Source organism: Hippichthys cyanospilos, chromosome 14 (assembly GCF_059441005.1).
Source record: "Hippichthys cyanospilos isolate Australia breed blue-spotted pipefish chromosome 14, RoL_Hcya_1.0, whole genome shotgun sequence".
In the NCBI taxonomy this organism is placed as follows: domain Eukaryota; kingdom Metazoa; phylum Chordata; class Actinopteri; order Syngnathiformes; family Syngnathidae; genus Hippichthys; species Hippichthys cyanospilos.
Genome location: NC_142382.1, coordinates 939,922 through 957,782, shown reverse-complemented (window position 1 = coordinate 957,782; position 17,861 = coordinate 939,922). Strand labels below are relative to the sequence as shown.

General features: G+C 42.9%; 1 long non-coding RNA gene across 3 annotated transcripts; it reads left to right on the top strand.

Annotated features, from left to right (window-relative positions):
* Positions 1 to 1,123: 1,123 nt before the first annotated feature.
* Positions 1,124 to 17,787, top strand: LOC148412398 (uncharacterized). Of its 3 annotated transcripts, none has more exons than XR_015867849.1 (3): positions 1,124 to 1,202; positions 3,042 to 3,225; positions 5,527 to 5,654. It is a non-coding gene; the product is annotated as an uncharacterized LOC148412398 (long non-coding RNA). The 3 variants fall into 3 exon arrangements; XR_015867850.1 differs by lacking the exons at positions 1,124 to 1,202; positions 5,527 to 5,654 and adding exons at positions 1,390 to 1,497; positions 17,680 to 17,787; XR_015867851.1 differs by lacking the exons at positions 1,124 to 1,202; positions 5,527 to 5,654 and adding exons at positions 1,390 to 1,497; positions 9,952 to 10,035.
* Positions 17,788 to 17,861: the final 74 nt, after the last annotated feature.

Sequence of the window (17,861 nt, the reverse complement as noted above, 5' to 3'; positions counted from 1 at the left end):
TGCATTTGACTAGATTCTAGTAATTTTTTACTATTACTATTTATACTTTCGACTGTATCGCACATAACATGAAACATATTTACAGCACGTACTGTATCACACTGAGAGCTGTTCCTAATATTTTGATGTTCTTGCCTTCCCTCGCCACCATTTTGCCTTTGGGTGCTTTTCAGTCACATTGCTTTTACGTTTTCAAGTGTCACAGGATTCTTATTTCTTTTTTTTTTTGAAGCTCTGGCTCACTTGCTGCCAATTGTGTTTTCTTTTTCTTGTCTTCTGACCAAAAACAATCGTTTATGTATTTTTTTCCATCTATTTGAACAGTCTATAGATGTTAAAATATGATATATTTTTTTCTGAGGGAGATTAGGGAAAGTCAGACAAATTCCTCAAATTAGTCCCCCTCATTTAATTAAGCTCCATTCCGAAGCTCCAGACAGACACGTTTCATTATTGAACAAGGCAATTAAATGGCAAACTCTAATAATAGAGGCAATTAAAAAGGCAGCGCTGTATTAGAAGCTCATAAGATTACATTGGAGACGGTGTGAAAAAATCGTTTTGCTAATGTTGGTTATATCACTGCGCGCAGTGGGAAATAAAGTACACGTTTGTCACATGCGGCTGCATATAAGTAAAATAGTCCAATATTATCCAACAGCCTACTATACAATGATGTGGTTGTGGAATTTAAAAAGAGGCAAGTAATAAGAATAGACATTTGTTTTTTAAGTGGGTAGTGTAGATGGATACGTGCAGATAAAGTTGTGCGTTGGAGTAAAACAAATTAAACACTCTAAAAATAATGGTAGGAAATATATATATATATAGGCCTATATATATATATATATATATATATATATATATATATATACATTTAAAAAAAAAAAAAAAAAAACAGGGCTTCTCATTTAATTCCAAAGAGATAAAAGTTAAGAAGCATGACATTGAACACGAGCGAATACAAGCGGCTTAAGTATTGAAGGATACCTGTGTACTACCGAGTTGCATATCCAGAATGTTTTTCCGTTGTGTGGCCAGGGTAATCAAACACCTCAGTGAAAGATGGGAATCAGTAATTAAATAACAGCAAAACAATTAAGAAGCTCTGTTCTCGGGTGGCCGCAGGTGTGCCCAACATAAATATTTGACACATAATAGAGCAGGTTGCACTTAGCTTTGATGTTGACGGTGTCGTCCAGGTAAGGATCAAACGCCACATTTGACTTCCACAACGTCCAAAATCCATCACATGTCCTGGTTGTTCGGATTTGTTTACAACATAACGGATTTAATTATAACAAACATAAATCAAGATGCTTTTCCTTCGAACATGGCTACCACGTTAGCTTCTCCACTTCCGATTGATTTCTTACTACTTCCGGTTAACCTTGCTAGCGACACAGCATAAACACCTGAAATTTATGCCGTCAATTAGCTTCACTGTTTTTTTTTTGCTAACCTTTCCATTGTAGGAGCTGTACTGCGAATGTAAAGGTGAGTAAAAAGGTAGTTTGTAAATGAATGTTTTCGTAAATAAACATGTAGAGGAGCCAACATAAGAAACCAATTAGCTAGTCGCTAGCTACCAACCACAGCTGTACGTTTTGGAAAATAAAATAAAAGTGAACTAACTACTTGGCTCACTTCTCACTCTAACTACAGCTTTATATTTTGTTCTTTTGTCCAATTTCTCAACCGTTTGTATGCTAACTGTTGCCCCCTGCAATATAACTGCATTAGTTTCAGGTGTTTATGCAGGGGGATTTGGCATGTAAGTACAAAAAGAAATCATCCAGATAAATGATCATGTAAATTAGTGTTTCATTGTGACAGCAATATACAGCCTTAATTTTGAGTTTTATTCCAGCTCATTTAAGAAAGTCTAAACCTACATGAAGAAAATATTGCAATAAAACTAATTCCCACCAGTACTTGACTGAATGACTTGACTGACATGTCTCCATTTGGTAAAATTTCAGCTCCCTGGTGTCTTCTTCTTCTCACAGGGTGCGGAATATCACTTTGCATAATTGCCATGGTTATTGCAGCGTAATGTGTTGAAATTATGCGACAAACGCGGTGGCAACCATTCCGTCGACGAATATTACATACCATATTTATGTGAAGTATGAGTGAGGCATTCGCCGGGAGCCTGGAGAAAAAAGGCTGAACAAAGGGGAGAATCCGTACTAAAGCTGGAGAGAGAAATAATTGAATTCTTATCTTATTTTGCACGACGGTGAGTCATTAGGCTGGCGGCCTTTGTTTTGTCATTGTTAATTACTCGTCTGGCAGCCAACGAAGCTTCCTTAAGCTTCTTTAATCTGGAGACTTACACGTCCGACTAATGCACTTTGAAGTCAGCGTTATGACTAAAATGCTGACTTTAAAGTCAGAAATTTCAAGATAGTGGGAATTGTGACTCACGCGGTATTTTGACCATTTTTGGGTCATTTTCTTCCACGTCATTCTGGCGGTGTTTTAGCCAAGGAATGGCACAAATTTGACATGTCACCATCTGGGTGAAATTTCAGCTCCCTAGTGTCTTTATTCAACGCTTCCCCTTTGATGTGAATTTCCTCTGGTGTGAAGATCAAAGGATTGGACAAAGTCGCGCGCAAGGGTTGATTAAAGTGAGAGAATTCCTGCTTTAAAGTGACAATTGCGCGAATGAAGTGAAAATTCTGACTTTAGTCTTTCATAAGTTTTGACTTGAGGAAAATTCTCACATTGAGGTGGGAGTTCTGTAGCTAAAGTCAGATATCTGCCTGTATTTCAGTCAGAATTCGCAAAGCCTGAGAAAAAGTAAGAATCCTCGCTTTAAAGTCACAATTCCGAGAATAATGTGATTGATCTGACTTTTAAGTGAGATTTCAAACTGATGTCAGACTTCTAAGAACTTCAATTCCGTACAATAGAATTCTTACTCTGCACCAATAACAGCAAAGACTTGTAGATACATACTGATATTGTATACATTTTGTTAATAGTTTCTTAAAGAAGGTGAAGATTGACGTTATCGCGGTCTGTTTTTTCAGCCCGAGTTCGGCTAGAGGAAGTCAGACCGAGCGGCGTCCGGTCGCCACGGAAAGCCGACGGGCGAGGGAGAGGGCTCGCCGCTCGGCGGGGACCTGTCAAGGTGACGTCATTGGTGGCGGTCACCGTGGCGACGCCGACGACAACAGTCCCGTCTGGTCTCACAAGGGCCGCGCTTGTGTGCAGGTAGGCCAGGAGACGCATTCCTATTTTTCCAGCGGCAAACAAAATGGCGTCCTTGCTCATGTTGCCTTATCTTCATTTGGAGTGATCTGCATGCGGTCGCTGTGGCCGATTTCAAAATGAATCTTCTTAGCAGTATTAGAGCAAAATTGTGAACGCTGGGCTTGATTGGTCGGCCTGATTTATTGGCAATCATTCGTGTTAAATATTCACAATTTGGACCTTGACCAGAAACCGTTTTCGCTTGCAAAAATTCATCACCAAAGTCGCATATGTAGAAAAGCTGTGCAGTTCAAAGAAATTTTAATAGCTAATTTTTTAGCATAGGTCATGGGCCGCTTAGAAATGAATGGGGGGCCCCAGCTGGCCCTCGGGCTTTTGTTTTGGACACCCCCTGAATTGTTATTATCTGAATTATATATATATGTGTATGTTATATCCAAGCTGGGTCAAAACAGTTTATTTCTTTTTGTATATTGTATGCTTTGGGCCGTTAAAAGTAGATTGAGGGCCACAAAAGGCCCTCGGGGCACAGTTTGAAAATACGATTTTCAAAAGTGTCACTTTTACTTTGAAATGTATATTTTTGGCTAAATCGTAGCCTGGAAAAAACAGGTTCTCCTAACAAGCCTGATTCTCTCGCTATCTCATTTTCTGTTCATCCTAACTCTCCTAATCTCGTATTATCACAATGGTTGTTTTTTTTTTTTTTTTTAACTCCTCAAATAAACCCGAGAGGAAAGAAGTCGTCACATGCGCGCATTTCTCGACGGGGCGCAAAGACGTCTCCCAGGGAGGATAAATATTTGGATTAATCCGTGTTTTCTCATGCAAACGGCGGGCTGGGCGACGGGCAGCGGAGGCTTAAGCAGATGAGTGGGAGGCCGCCTCCTTTTTTTTTCCCGCCGCCCATTGATGGAGCGTGGAGGCGCACACACACTCATGTGTGAAATGGACTCTTCGCAGGCTTTTTTTTGGGGGGGGGGGCACATCTTAATCCCCACGCCCACTCTGGAGCCTTTCTCTTTCGGGGAGGGGGGGTTGGCGGGCGTTGCTTATCTGCAAGGATGGAGCTGACGATTTCATTAAGGACGCTCGGCTGGACCGCAATGGCCGCCCGACAATCCAAAGCGGGACCCCCATTTTCTTTTAAGAATCCAATTATCATTAAAATCCCTCCAAGTTGAAAATAGCTTTGTTTTGTAAATCTCAAACAGCATCGAGATGTTGTTATTACAATCCTGCCATTGTGAATATGAAAAAAAATTGGCAAGAGTATCAAAAGTGAGACCTCAAAATTGTAAAAAAACAAGCTTGTGTCCCCTCAAATGGGCGTTTCTATTGAATGAATCCAAACCACGCCCGAGTCAGCTTTTAACTCAAAATACCTGGAAAAATGATCGCTAACTCAGCTAGCGTTTTCATTGCTGCATGTTTAAAAGTGTATGTGCTTAAAGCACATGTTGCAATTGATTTGTTTTTCATTTGAAAAAGCTCTACTGTTCTCATGCCATAAAATCCCTGAAGTGCCTTCATGTACCCCATTTAAAAAGCAGCAAATTAGGCTATATCAGTGCTTCTCAACCGCGCCCCTCAAGTTAAAACGAGTTTACATCTCTTGAGTCTCCATTAATTGATGGTGGTGTCACTATCCGTTTTGCATGGCGTCGTATAAATGGGAGGGGGAGGGGGGTGTCAATATCTGCATAAAGTGCGATGTTTCCAGGTGAAGCTGACAGCCTAGTTTATTTTGCACCGGTGGACGCTATCAGGTGAGAAAGCGAGGCGAGCCGCGGCGCCAGATGGAAAGTGTCACAAGAAAGAAATGGCGGGAGAAAGCCCGGACGGGAGACGGACTGAGAAATGGACCCCAAGACGCAAAGAGACAAGAAAATAGAAAGGCGCTGGAATGTCTTCAACACGGACCTGCGCGCTTGTCTCTTTGAATAGCAGCTTTAATGTCGATGCTCTCGTCCATCCCCCCGGGGGCAAATGGCGTCATGGAGAACTTCCACTGTACTGTATGAAAAGGAATTTAACAGCAAATAGAAGTTTGGCATGCGCCTCTGCCAGAAGGGGGCAGCCGAGTGCTCCATGCAAGAATGCAGGGAAACGTGGTCATGCAAAAAAAGCAAGGTTTCATCCAGAGCTTCAATATTTTCTAAATCCCAGCGATAGTTTGTCTTCTTTTGTGGATGTTTGTCTTATTTAAAAAAAAGGAGTCCCATTTGGTAATTCTAATCATTTTTCTGGAATGTCTTTCTTTCTTTCTTTCTTTCTTTCTTTCTTTCTTTCTTTCTTCAGGAAAAGCACATCATGTCCTCTTTGTAGGATTGTACAACAATCAACACTTAGTTGATTTTACATTCTTTGCCCCTGCTTGTTTCTTCTTTTTGGGAAAGTGCGGCATCAATGCTTTGTTTCCTTTTTAGGAAAACACATCAATAATGTCTTCAATGTAGGATAGTATGACAATGTACCTTTGGGGAAAGTACAACCTCAATACTTTTTACAACCTTACTATTTTTTTTTACCTTTATTTTGAAAATGCTCCAAAGATTTAATGATGAGCGAGTACATATGCCAGGAATGGATATCTGTCCCGATTAACTTCTTATGTCAAGATATCAATAGATCCCTTTTATGATCAGACAAGAAACTAGATTTCTTGCAGTTTTAATTAAATAAAAAAATGCTACTGTATAAGTCAAGCTTTAAAATGATCAGATTGCCTATATTTGTTCTTGACGGTAGCGCAAAAGTATGTAAGTTATGTAAAGCCTTTTGGAGTAAGTTTCCATCAAGTAACATTGAGTTGTACCATGTGAAAGACACGAGCTGTCAAGACGCACAAAGTGTCCTCGTGAGGCACGGAGGGAACGTCTTCATTTTGACGACAGAACAAAGCTTGAGCTCAGCGGGTCATTCGCTGATACCTCAATGGGACCAGCGCCACAATGAGCTCGGATCAGGACTTTTTTTTTTTTTTTTTTTTTTCGCTCTCTTTCGCGGGGTCAGCGGACAGGAATACTAGCAAACAATGGCAATCATCTCGAGATGGGATCAGCTTCCACTTTGCAACACGCTGGAATTTCTCAGTACGCGTCAGATGCGTTTCAGACTTCTCGGCAAAACGCTTCTCTTGAATTTTTGTCACCTTATTTCCAATGAGTGTAAATGACAATAAAAAATAAGTGAAGATACAAATATTGAAGATATTTTTGGGGAGTTTAGAATGAAAAATATTGCGCAGTGGTTACAAGGGATACCAGGCCATATTTCAAAGTATCGGTCCTCTTTGATGCTGGTATCGGTTTACGATCGGGTACTGAAGACAGACATCTTGACAGATGCCTGTCAAGATTCAATTTCAGTATAATATATGGGCCTTTAAAAAAAAAAAAGATCCTTTTTTAAAAAAAAATTAGCATGAATTTTTGTATATCAAAGTACCTGTGGTATCGGTACTTTGTACTTTATCACCGCTTGAGTTGAGTACTCATACCGGTATCGGTCTGAAAAAAGTGGTATCAAATAGCCCAACCAGTCACAATACCATCTGTTTACGTTTTAGCAATCAAGCAAAATATTTAAAAATTAATAATAATGACTATTTTTTGCTTAATCATATTAGGTTGTGCTTTCAATAGTGTACAATACCTTTTTATATACATACATTATATATATATATAAATATATCTATGAATATGTAAAGTAATAATGTGAATATAATTAGTTTATAAAATGGAATAATTGTGTATTTTAAACACTTTTTTGCATGCTATATCATTTGCATTAGCAATTTAAATGTTTCACCAACCTATTTTGAAGATATTAATGTTTATTTCAAAATTTTCAGTTCTCCTCCTATCAAGTCTTTTAGCACCAGCCACTTTTAGACATTCCTTTAACCTAAAATTAGAAAAAAATATAAATAAAAGTACCTAGGATTGAATGGCGGGACTCTTCAAAACGTGAAATTCCGTATTTGGGATTGAATGAGATCCTTCACAGCGCCAAGTATCGCGTTGATTGACGGGCACAAGGAAGCGAGGTCGGTGCTTGACACTCCACCAGTCACCCTCCAAATTTTCTTCGGCGTGAAGACATCTTTAACTCTTTTGAGAGGAAACGCCACGAAAGGCGCGAGAGCCGCCAAGTCCGATTGAAAGCAAACACAAACGTAAGACGGCTTCAAAGGACGCCAACAAGCCCGACGTGTCAAAAGCTGCCAAGTCGCCACTTTTTCTTTGCAATGGACGTGAAGGGCGTCCTGTTGTTGCCTTTCACAACACGTCCATGTTGTTGTAGCGAAGCGGCGGCGGCGGCCCTCACCTCGGGCCGCGCGCTCGCCTTGTCAGCACTCGTGTAGCAAAACACCAGCGCTACTTCCACGTCGCTCACATCTCCGCTCTCTCATGGCCTTCTCACCTCCTGCCAGCCCATCTACTCCCAAGTATTTGATCGCTTTACATATCAAGCCTTGGCCCATTGGTCTTCATAGATTAGCGAGCAGACGGGCGCTCTAATTCTTATGGAAGAAACTGGTAGCCGGTTGCGCCTATCCGGAAACCGTCCCCAGTCTGATGCGGCCAAAGGATCCAAATGTGAGCGAGCTTGAGTTGTTCTTAAGAGCCTGTGTCTCCGCGTCCCCCTCCACCAATCTATTTTTTTTTTTGTCTGAAGCGCCATCACCTGAAGAGCGCTAAGGCGGCGACTCCATCAAAACGATCCGCCCGTTGCGCGCCCGCGTCGCAAATAGAAACACTTGCGTCTTAAGATTGAAGGCGGCGTTGGGACAAACCTCTCCGGGGAGAAACCACGACAAATTACAGGACGTTTTCGGGGCCACTTGGCCGGCTTTAATTCACAAAGCAATTACCTTTTTCTCTCTGCGATCCAGCGAGCGGGATGAAAATAAACGAAGGACGGACACGTACCAATTCGAGAAACCTGACTGCCATTTCTTACTCTTTCGAGCCTGACTTTGGCTTTGGAACGAAGACGAAGCCATTTTGAGTTTTTTGAAATTGCGTTTTCAGCCAGGCCGGCGTTAGCGTTTCAAATCTCGGTTAGCCTTTACACCCAAGGGAAGAATACGCTTCAAGTTAGCAAACGCGCATCAATACAAAGTACTTTATTTTTCATGGCCGACTCTGATTCCTACTAATGAAGAATGCCAATAACAGATATTTGGAGCCATGGTCTAGTTATAGTTTCTGTCAGAGTGCCGGTATAAGATGGACTCTGTCCTTGGTTCAGAGCGCTTGCTTCTTTTATTGAAAATAATGCCGTAACAAGCTCAGCTGACTTGAGCTGCTAGCAACAGGCACTTGCTGCTAACAGCTAACTGACGTCCACGCGTGATGGTAATTATTCTGAGTGGGTAGTTACTTTAGGTAAAAAGTAATTGATTCATTTAGTAGCCAATGGCCTAAAGTAATTGATTACTTGAATATTGAATTCATTTAGGAGCGGCCATTTTTAGCTTCTCGTTGAGCCAAACACTTGAAAAAATGGAAGAACATACAAATACGTACCTGGGATTGAATGTCTGGAGTCTCCAAAAAAAAACCCAAAAAACATAAAGGTAGGGTTTCAAACATGATACGCCGGTGATGTCAATGGCGCTACGACTGCATCGCATTAACATTTACTCTAGTGTAGCATCTGTGGTCTTGAATGGCGTGTCACTGATAAGCTGACATTCCACACATCCCCCAAAACTCAATCCAGACCCGGGGATGGTCCTGAGGGTGAGGAGGTCCCGGCCGCTTCATTAAATCAAAGGCAAGCGCGGGGGGGGGGGGGGGGGGGGGGGGGGGGGGGGGGGCTGGCTCGCCCGTCTTTCCCAAAATGGACCCGGGCGTCCTGCTCAAGAGACACTTGTGTCTGGAATGCCAACGAGCGGCACGGACACGCTGCATGATATCACCGACGCGTCTGGACCAACGATGCTTCTAATATACCGTATAGCCATTTACAAAACTTGTGTTTTGTAATGACCAATGACAATCTGTTGGAACAAAACACGAAAGCATCCGGAAGAGTCTTAAGAATGCAATGTAGCTATTTGTTTCATGTTCCAATTCATTAGCTCTTAATTTGAAAACCAAAATTTACTGTGCCGGTCATGGCATTAAATTGTCTGGAAGGTTGGAAAGAGCCATTGGTTTAATCATACAATATTCCACAAGCACGTTATCAGAATGGATTATTGTTTTTGTGTTTTTTTAATCGGTTAGCGTATATTTACTGCAATAATTGGGATCGGCCTCAGAAAACCCATTATCGGTTTGGCCTTTAAACCCGTGAGGTTAAAATGGAGGTTTCAAGCCTGGGTTCTGGCTTCATGCACCGAAACCAAAGAACAATTTGGCCAATCAGAAAAAAACGCAGAAAGTAATCTGCGGGAAAAGATACGAAAACGACAAGAGCCGCCACGATGACAACCGTGATGAATTTGGGGAAAATGTGAATGGTGACGCTGCTGTTTTCAAAAATAATACAGCAAGTTTGAGAAGGCTAGCTTAAGAACAATGTTGGTTTCAATGGAATGCCTAGCTTTTGTGGACTTTTTACAGCCTATTATTGTCCCTCTTTTTTTTTTTTTTATAGAAGGATGTTGTCATCTTGAGGCGCGGTGACCTCGCGCCGACTGACGAATTTGTCGCTGAGATGCAACTTTTTCCCCAATCCAAATAAATCAGCTCGTTATTGGCCTTTCAGGCGCAAACCGCCACGAGATTGATTGATAGCCGTCTTGCGGTGGCGTTTTCTTGGGACCTTGTGATGCTTGGACCAGGACGCGGCCGCTAGCGACAACGCCATTGGATCGGCTTCCGCGCATAGTACTAGTAAGTTTTCGCCTTACTTACGAATGTTTCTTAGTATTTTATTTTCCCCGCTAAATGACCAATTTGAACTTGCTAATAAACTCAAGCCTAGCAGTATTAGCATTGTAAAGCAGAGGTGTCCAAACTACGGCCAGGGGGCCATTTGCCGGCATCCGCGTTTTTTTGCCCCAGCGTATGTGAAAAATACGCTGAGGTAGCCTGCAAAGCTATTTTAAAAAGTAATAAAAAAGCTTTGATGGTAGACGCCGTTGTAAGTGTAACATTTATGTCATCGTTATTTTTAATTATTATATTTGTTCAAAAATTTTCCCATAATTCCATGGTGTATTGACAAAAGGAAATGCAATTTTTTTTTTTTTTTTAAGCATTTGGCCTAGATTATACCTTTATTTTACAAATTAATCAAACTTTTATCATAAGGAATTTAATAAGGCATTTCAGCATTTTTTCCCCTATATTTCTCAGTGTTATTGACTTGCGCATGTGCAAGCAAAAGAATGTTTTATTAGCATTTGGGAATTTGGTGAACATTGTTCATGATGCATTTTTATGCTTTTATTTTTCTCACAATTGCATGATTTATTGACTTGTACATGTGCAACCATTTGGCTTAGACGATACCCTTATGTTCAAAACTATTTAAGCATTGTTTATTGTTCGGATCTTTTATGGCTTTATTATTATTTCAGATTTTCCCCATAATGCCGCGGGAGGTTGACTTATGTATGTGCAAAGAAGATCACAGTGACTTAAAAAAAAAGTTAATCTTTATTTTATTGCAATTACACGTGGCGTCGCAAAAACATATTTGTGAATACGGAACGAATGCCTAAACAGCTTCCCGCCCGCGACAGAATTGAAAATAGCCATGATTATTCTGGCAAAGGCAAGGCAACGGGGCCTATTTGGAGACAATTACATGGCGGCGTTGCCAGGACAGCTGCAGCTAGCTAGCGAGCGGCCGGCGGCTCGCGAGCGTAAACTGCAATTACGCCGCATTCCCGCCGGCTCCCTTTCGCGGTCGTCCGACCGGTTTGTTTGTTGACGTCAGGCATTCTGATGGAAACCGCGCCGCCATTAGAGCGGCCGCATACCTTTTCGCTCACTCGCTAACCTTTTCGCACACTCGTCGAACGGAGGGTTCGTAACGTACGTCCGAGCTGTAATTTTGTCGTCTTTTTTTAAACGGACGTGATTATAAGGTACGGTAGGAGCCGCCGTGGGTTATGGCCGGCGTAACCCCAATCCCGACGCGGCTTGGAAGGCTGAAGGCTGCGCTGGAGCTATAATTAGGCTAAATATTTGCTCGGGAAACACTCGTGGGCCGTACGTGGAGAACAATCAAATGAAAAGCGGTCAGCGTGGTGCCGAGTGAGCTTCTCGGCTTGCGTGCGTGATCAACAGTTTTTCAAGACGCCCCCAAATATGTTGCGGGGATTTGTGTTCTGTCGCAATATGACAAGCGATCTACCAAAGGGCCAAGTAGACGCCCTTCTTTGGCCCAAGAAAATTATGCGTTTGTCAAGCTTTTTTTTCCCATTGTTTAGAGATCAGCAGTAGAAGAAGGGTCGGCTTCACCAAAATCTCCATTCTGACCCGAAAGCTGAGAAAACCGGGGTTATAGCCGTGATATAGCTTCTGTCGTGGCAAACGGATCCCTGTACTTGGTGCTCTTGCAGCTTTTTCCATTTGGAATCTGCAACTAACTATCGGAAAGTTCTGAAAAATTTGTGGATTTACATATATACTGTATATATATATATATATATATATATATATATATATATGTATATATATGTATATATATATATGTATATATATGTATGTATATATATATATATATATATATATATATATATGTATATATATATGTATATATATATATGTATATGTTTTTATTATAAAACATATAAGGACAGTTAAAACTACATGGAAAAAGGAGCTAAAATAAATTGCAATATTGAAGGGAAAAACAAAATAAAACACAATTAAATTTCCTTCTCTTAAAATGGCTTTAAAAAAAAAAACCTCTTGTGTTACTGTACTTAGATTGTGCTGGTTTTTGTATGAAATTTGAGGACCACCTCATGCTTTTTTGTCCAAACAATATCACAAACACGCTTGACTGTAAATATGTTTTGACGCGTTTGTGTCGCGATTGTATAACAAACCTTGACCGTATCATCTGGTCACGCTTGATGCGAGGAGTCGAGAGAAAAAAAAGGGAGTTTAGGGAGAGTTTGAGTTGACGGTGGCGTGGTTCTAATTACGCGGGAGGGGGGGGGGGCTGCGGCTTGCGTCGGCGTGCCAGCACGTCCCGAAAGAGACTTGGCTGACGCCTTTGAGGCCTGCCAAGCGCCGCCGCAGAATACATCCCATAATTCTCGGCTGCGGGGGGAGCACCAAACATCTGACAAAACAATCTTTTTCCCTGCCTGCTGCCACCCACTTTTGCTGCTTGTTGAGTGGAGAGGGGGGTCAAAATGACACCTCGCCTTTTGATATATGAGACATAGAGCGTGTCATTACACGGGCGGAAGAAGGGGGCGACGTTGAGAAAATGCCGCCACTTTGACTTCTTCTTCAGGAAGGCAACAAAGAGCTTGCTGTTGCCGCGTAAACTTTCGGAAAATTTGCGTCCCTCGCTACATCGTGGCCGTTATTTATTTATTTTCCTGTGTTACCGTAACTTTATTGCCGTTTTGTATTTTTATTGATATTTTTCCGTGCCCCTGACTATTTATTCATTTGTTTATTCATAACAAAGAAACATGAAGCAAAAAAAAAAAAAATGGATTTTCATTCATGACCATAACTTTATGGCAGTTTTACTCCACTATTTTTCTTGATACCTTTCTTCCTTTTAAGTCGGATCAGCGAAATAAAAGGGTACGGGATCTCCATCATGAAAACAAGCGCGATTGTCGACGTTCCCATGCGGCCAATTTCGCCGTTGGAACTCGCGAATCATTCCACGTGACGCTGACGGAGGCGGTGATGCTTTTGAAGCGTCGCCATGACAACATGATTGCATCACATGGAGATGCTTTGAGGATCATATGCTGCTGTTATGGCAGTGCCCCCCCCCCCCCCCCCCCCAAGTCCTCTCCCCCTCCCCCATCCGCCTCCCAACACTCGACTTTTCCCCCGACATGACTGACAGCACTTTTATCAACATGGGCCAAAGTGCTGCCATTTGTAAAGCACAGATATGTGCGAGGGGTTTTGGGGGGGGGGGGGGGGGGGGGGGGGATTTGACTAATGAACACCCACGGGGATGCGCTCTTGCGGTGGGGGAAGAATGAAAGCCATGACGACGCGGCTGCGGATGACATTCCCGCCATCCTTTTTATGACGTGCCAATATAATCAAAGACTCACAACTGTCCATCATGTTTCACCTCGGGGTGGGGGTGGGGGGGGGTTGATGCACAATTTGAAAGCTTTGTAAGATTTGTACCTTTTTTTCGGGTGCGTCACTGCGGGAACGTTTATGGGGGTGCATGGATTAGCACTACTATGTAAGGGTTTCTCCAAATTCTAATTTGAGAAAATAACTGTGTCGTTTTGTTTTCAAATTAAGAGCAAATGAATTGGAACTCGAAACCACTCGTCGGTCAATTTTGTTCTGTATGCTTTTATTTTGTCGAATTTGAGACAAATGCGCATTGTGATTTGTCATTAGTAAGGCAATTTTACAGGAGGCGGATGAGGGAGGGAGTCGCTGCCTTCTCTTGTCCGACTGTCCTCGATGGCATCGCGCCGGCGGTCAGTGAGTTCGCGTCAAGTGGACCTTATGTCAAAAAAAAAAAAAAAAATCTCGTGTAGTTTTCCGGCCTAATGAGGCGGCGTGGACGTGAGCCGGGATGCGCGCTGACTAATTAGCGTTCCCCGCTGGAAGCTCGTCACTGCGAACAAGTCAGCCTCCATGCATAAATCATCACAGACTTAATGGAGGTTAATGACGTCTGCGACTCCAACATGGCGGCCGGCAAGCGTGGGAGGGGGCACATCAACCGAGTCGCAATGCCCAACATTGAGGAAAACTCTTCTCTCTTTTTTTTTCCAAATGTGCTTCAATTTCAGGTTACAAAATGATGGCCGAACATTCTGCCGATACCAATTTCAATATTGAGTCGATACCAGTCCCTTCTTCAAGGCGGTGGCGGCCGATTCAGGGATCGTAGGGGTTTTAAAATGAGGAATTAGAAATTGCCCACATTTATTGCAATTATAGAGAGAAGTGCGATCATAGAATATATAGTATCAATATTGAGTCAATACCAGGCCTTTTTTCAAGGTATCAGCGGCCAATGCAAGGATCGTTCACTTTTATAAAGGTTTTAAAATGAGGAACCATAATTTATCATTGAATATCGCCCTCGTTTTATGCAATTTTGGAGAAAAATGCTATCATAGGATATATAGTGTCAATATCGAGTTGATACCAGGCCTCGTTTCAATTACAATACTGCTATCGTCGTCTAGCGCACTGCCTGATACAGATATCGATCCGATCTGATATCAGCAGTAATAACACATACTTTGATTTATTTTCTATGCATGTTCAATTAAAACATTTTTTTGCTTGGGGTGGTGTGATATGTATCAAAAGTACTTGTGTCATCAGTACTTGTTATCGGTGACCACTCAAGATTTGGTTCCTCATACTTTTCGACGTAGACTGATATCATCCGTTTTCGGGGGAGGCGATATCGGATCGATATCGAAATTTGGACAACCCTACTTTATTTGTGCGCGGGGGTATCAGTGCTTGTGTTGGTATCAGTGACTACTCAAGAATCGGTTCCTCGTACTAGTATTGGTATTGGAAAAAAGCTGGTATCTTTTGACTTTGATGATACTGTGCTTTGTCACAATTTTCCAAAGTCTAGCGGCTCATCTCTGGAACGTTTTCTGTGGGGCTGAATTTACAAATGAGTAGTTACAACTCGTCAGGTGGCGCAGAAATATTTGAAAAATGAAATGACTCCGTTTGTTACTCCTCATCATGAAACATTCAAATGCTTTTAGCAACTCATTTTCTCCCAAATGGCTCTTTGGCGCTTAATTGGAGTCAAACACCTGCCGTTTCATTTCAGAGAAGTTTGAAAGCAGGGAGGAAGAGCGAAACAGCCGTAAGGATACTTGTGAGGATACTTGTGATAGAGTGATACCAGTGAGGAAAACTCGGAAAGACTCCAATATCCAAGTGTGTTTCGTGGCGCTGTCCAATGCAATTTTTCACTCCTGATACGATAACGATATTGCGCGCCAGTGTACTGTCCAATACCGATATGGATCCGATACGATATCAACAGAAATGATGCATGCTTGTATTTTTTTTTTTTAATTGAAACTATTAAAACAAAAGAACCATAGTCTGCAAGCGACGATCCAAACACTGCTTGATATCAGAACAGGAAAGCAATATAGTAAGGCCATTAGCAATGCTATCAGAGATTATAGACAACGTTAATCTTATACTTTTTTTTTGTCTGATATAGGACTGATATCCAACCAATATCAGCACAGGGGCAGATAGCCGACTTCAATATCAAAACAGGAGAGGAGTCTGGAAAGTACTGCACGTCTATTTGTGCTAAAATCAGAAATTATAGACTAATACATTTTTTTTTTGTCTAAAATTGGACTGATATCTGACCTGTATCAGAACAGGAGCAGAGTCTACAACAAATTGAATGTCTATGAGTGATATATCAGAGATTATAAATTGATACAATACAATCCTGGTATTTTTTTCGTATGACATCGGACTGATATCAGATATCAATATCAAAACAAGAAACGGTCTGCAAATGACTGCATGTCTATGAGTGATATCAACAATTACAGACAATACTGCTTTTTCCTACCCTTTCTTCCCTCCATAAATCGGAATCTCACAATTCTTTTTAAGACAAAAAGCTGAGGACTCTTGGACAGGCGCACCCCCACCTTCTGGTCCCATCACCCTGCGCGACCCCGCCGCTTTATCCAATCGCACCCCGCCACTTCGCCGGAGGGGGGCCGAGCGGGTGACATCATCGCGCCCTCTCGTCAACAGGTGTGATTAGAGTGGGACAAAAACGCCACCCGGGACGCCCCCCCCCCCCCGGCCCGCCACCTCCTCTCTCTTTCAGGCCGTGGGTTCCATTTCACCTTGTGTCCCCGCGCGCACCCCCCCCTGCCCCTCAACTACTGTCCCCATCTCGGATTCACATCACATTTTGCCGCCATCTGTGTTCCTGCTGTGTTTGCAGCTAGCTAAATGGATGGAGACACCCCCAGCTCCACCCACAACGGTCCCCCCCCCCCCCTTTTCCCCAAAGGGAAGCAGCTGTGTGTTTGCTCCTGCAGGTTCCGTTGCAGGTCTTCCACACGGGTGAATATCACCAACAAAAACACTAGGTTTAGAAAGTCGCTTCATTTGATATCGGAGCGGTATTGGTATCGACATTAGTACCCCAGGCCGTAATATCGATATGGTATCAGAAGGGGAAAAGTCATATAGGGACCTATCTATTTTGCGCTAACTGTACCGATATTGTATCCTAGACTGCTGTTTGATATCCATTTGATTTTATGTGGAGGATGTATCGCTCGGTATCGGTACTTGGTATCGGTGTCGCAAGAATTGAGTACTCGTATCTTTTAGGGAAAAGCAAATAAATTAGAGGACCTTAATATCGGAGGTTTTGATCGTAAATTGCACGTTTTTTCGGCGGATGAATTGATCGATATCGGGTATCGAAACGAGACACTTGATTTTGCGTGTGATGGATGTTCATTTGAGAGCAATATTTTTTTTTTAAAGATGAGCAAAACTTTTTTAGGTTCATGCATCTGCCCCCCCCCAATCTCTTCAGACTTGAATTTCCCATCTATTCAGACACCCCTGTAATTACCTTGAGTGGATAAAATAAGGAGGTGCAGAATGGGGTGCCTGGGGACATATTAAAAGTGCCTGAAAAAGAAATACTCTGCATTCTTCTATCAGTCCTCAAAAAAGGATGAAGAGCATGAAGAAGAAAAAAAAACGAGCGGGGGGGGGGGTGCGTTCCAGGAGTTGTTCCCCTGGGGGAATCTGAATAAATTAATCACAGCGATTGGCTTCCCCTAGTCCCCCCCCGCCACCGCCGCCCCCTTCTGGCGGGACGCCGCGCTCTAATTGGGCCCCGGCCCGTACGCGGCGCTCCCATTGGCCGAGGGGGAATGTGAGAACCCGAAGACCTCGGCCCGCCGGGCTGACAGGAGCTCAAAGGGCAGCTTCTCTCCGCGGCGTGAATGGCGAGGAGCAGGGGTGGCGCTAGGCGGGGGCGGCGGCGGGGGGGCGCTATTATCCGGCTACTAATGGAGCGGCGGATTTTGGAGAGGGATAATTAAAAGCCGTGGAAGCGGGGGAGGTGTGAGAGGAGTGTGTTGTCATGTGTGCAGGTTCACATGTTTGCAGAGGCGCACTAAGCTGAAGCTCCTCCACAAAAGCCCCCCCCCCACACCCACCCACTCCCCAGTGTGTCCCAATGGCCAGACATCTGCCTCATTCCGGCCTCCACTTCACTGCACGCTACCCATTGTGCCCCCTCCCTCTGTTTGTGCAGCATCCACACCGGTGAGGGAGATGGAGATTCCGATACCGATTTGGAGGATGGCGATACCGGTGAGGAAAAATATCAGGAAACAGCGAGAAATTAAAGATGGTCGCTGATAGGAGACGATACAGAGGCTGCCAAACGGTAAGAAAACGTGCCATGGAAGCATCCCAATTCTCCCGTAGAGCGTT